The sequence below is a fragment of the Lactuca serriola genome, chromosome 2 (genome assembly GCF_051521515.1).
Source record: "Lactuca serriola cultivar US96UC23 chromosome 2, Lser_US96UC23_V15, whole genome shotgun sequence".
In the NCBI taxonomy this organism is placed as follows: Eukaryota; Viridiplantae; Streptophyta; class Magnoliopsida; order Asterales; family Asteraceae; genus Lactuca; species Lactuca serriola.
Genome location: NC_136409.1, coordinates 188,835,715 through 188,839,119, shown reverse-complemented (window position 1 = coordinate 188,839,119; position 3,405 = coordinate 188,835,715).

Genomic DNA, 3,405 nt, shown 5'->3' with positions numbered 1-3,405 from the left:
TAAAACGTTGTCTAAATAAGCCATGAAATGAAATGATGTTTCTAGCCATTTCTGGCGAATAGCAACAATTGTTCAAATCTACACATAAATTATTCCTAAGCACTAAAGAATACACTCTAATCTTGGTCACAAGCGACGATCTTCTGTTTCCCATGATTAGATTTATCCTTCCTTGCTCCACATCCCTACTTTTTCTTAGTCCCTGCACATTAGAACAAATGTGACCTACTCTTTGTTCATGTGGTAGGTCATCCTAAATTGATTGTAGCTCGGAGGCAAAGAGTGAAGCACCATGTCGATCGCCAAGTCTTCCTCAAAGTCAACATTTAACTTGCGAAGGCGGTCGACATACCTTTGCATCTTCTGCAGGTGCACGGTAAGAGATTCTCCATGACCCATCTTAGTGGAAATCATGTTAGTGAAAATCTCATAACGCTCTTGTCTCGCGTTTTGGTGGTATCTATCCAATAAGTCTTGATGCATCTCGTACGGGTACATGTCCTCATAGGACTTTTGGAATTCGGAGTTCATGGTGGCTATCATGATGCAATGTACCTTCGTTGCATCGCGCTCATGAGTTTCAAAAGCGGTCATTTCAGCCGGAGTAGCGATTTCAGGGTTAATTTTCTCAAGCTTCTCATCGAGGACATACTCCTTATCCTCATAGCGAGCAATGGTGCAAATGTATCTTATCCATTCGCTAAAGTTCGTCCCATCGAAAGTGACCTTTTGACAAAGGCTCATCAATGTGAAAGAACTAGCAGCAGCGTTGTTTGCGTTCGACATCGACAAATAGAAAGGACAAAGATAAATTAGAATATGAATCCCTAATTATCACCCAATAAGAAAAATTAGGGCTAGGATCCAACAACAACATTTACATATTAGAAAAGGGATGCCGTAATCTAACATGCAAATAATATGAAGGTAAGTGAATGACGATTCACTAATTCTCCACCATAAAAACATAACTTTAAGTCCTAAATGTATTAAGAATTCCTAGGTTCGGGTGAGATTCATTGAAACATTTCAATGACATGTTTAAATCTCGATATGCCCCTCTTGTTTGTGACTGGGATACTGAGGATCACAAAGCGGGTGTGAATTACCATGCAAATTCACATGGTGCCTTCATTGTAACGATCACCTATTCGATGTACCGATAAACCACACACGCTCCATCGAACTATGATAAACAATGAATCACCCTTTGCCACCTTTTCTTAGAACCAATTAGTGTGCCGGTAAACCACACACGCTCCACTAACTTCTTAGCAAGGGTACCAAGTGTAATTTCATGGGATTGCATCAATTCACTTTTCCTAAAGTAACTAAGATTGGGAAATTTGAAAAATGTGTAGTTACTTTGTATTTCATATTATACTTTTAATGAGAGGATGAGGTTGCCCTATCCTACCCGTTCGGCTAACGACCCTCCACCAATCAAGCAAGCGGTGGGTGTGAGTGTACACCCATTAAGCGCCATTTTATAGGCCGCAACCTTATACCCACCTTATAGATCGGCTTCGTGAATGAGGCCTACTAACGGTAAGACTAGCATTTTAGTTATACATATATATACATATTATTCTTGTAATATTATATTAGTATAGGGTTGTATTTTAAACTTTTTAAAATCTAGGGTTTGAAATTTAAATTGTCTAAATTAAAACTTTTAATCACAAAACATAAATTTCAAAACTTGAGGACAAGTTTTAAACATTTAAAACATGGAGGATCAAATAACAAATAATTTTAATTAACAATTAATTCCATAATTATCCATATTTGATTTATTTAATGATTTCTTGCAAGATAATTACCAAATTAATCAAAATAATTAATTAATTATCATATAAGGAAATTAAATATTTTATTAGTTGATAAATATCTTTAATTTGATCAAGATTATAGTCATATATATTAGAAAATCGGATTAGGGTTGATCTAATATGATTAAGGTAAGTTTCCATAAGATAAGTATGAAAAAATCCTGAATCTGGCCCTTCCTGACGCTTGAACTCGTCGAGTTCCCAACTGGACTCGTCGAATTAGGCCAACTCGTCGAGTCCACCATGGGACTCGTCGAGTTTACGACTAAGAAACACAAAATTCGGATTTTGCACACAAGTTTCAAACAAACAAGCAACAATTTAATAGAAACCAATCTAGGCTTTGATACCACTGATGGGTTTTAGCCATAAGAACTTTCCTATGTGCGCATGCAAAACCCTAATGCTTGGATCTAGGCTTTCTAATTAAACATGCTTTGAATCCAAGACTTCTAACAACTAATTAGGTATAAGAACAATACTAAATCAGATCTAGAACCATACCTTTGAATCTCTTGTTTGATCTTGTTGTCTTGGAGCTCTAGAGTCACAATTGTCACTCCTCTAATGGCTTACAAACACCAAATAGCAAGGAGGATGATTTGAGAGAGATGAGAGAGGAGGAATTCGGCCAGGGGTTCTCTACTTTTGATCAAGTGCCGATTTCCCTTTGCCATAGGGTCTATTTATACTTGTAGACTCCTTAAGGGTTTCACCTTAAACCCTAGTTGGATAATCCTTTCCTTAAAGTAATCCAAATCCATTCCTTAGATAGACTTGGACGATTTTAAGCTATCCTAAGCTTCTAGAAGTCGTCCAACCCCTATCCAATATGGATTTACAGTCTAAAGTTTAACTATCAAACAATTGACAGTTTATACCCTCTTATTCAATTAATCTCTTTAAGTCACCAAATTAATTCTAATTAATTCTATAACTTATATTAATCAAATAACAATATTATTATTCTTTATATTATTCCCATAATATATTAACAATATTTATTCTCTCTTAATAAATCATCCTATCAAGTTGCTATGGTGAAGGCAACCCAAAAGGACTATGCACAACCGGGTCAAATACTTGCCTAATATAGTTGCAGCCTTAGACAATATTCCAACACCTAAGGCATCCCTCTACTAACAGATAACTAAAACTAGTGGGGTGGTAGTTGTGCCTTCGACCCACAAGTATAGCGAGGCGAAACTCACCTAAAATGAAGAAACCCGAGAACATTGTGATACGCTCCCTGTTACGTTGCTTGCTTCCGCGGATCTACTAACATCAGAACCATATAAAATCTTAATCGCCAATCAAAACCCTCAAGTTTTACCTAAAGTCAACGGTCAAAAGTCAACAGAGTCAACAAAAGTTAAAGTACGAGGCTGGTTGAGTACGCCATGTGTACTCAACTTACACCCTAGGTACATGTGATAGCTTAGTACGACCAACATACGAAAATTACGCCCATCGTACTCAAGTTGGTTCCATTCTTTCCATGAAGCACTTAATCCCTTAAGGACTTTTCACCCAAGCTCAGATCTAACCTCAAAACATTGTCTTAAGTCATAAA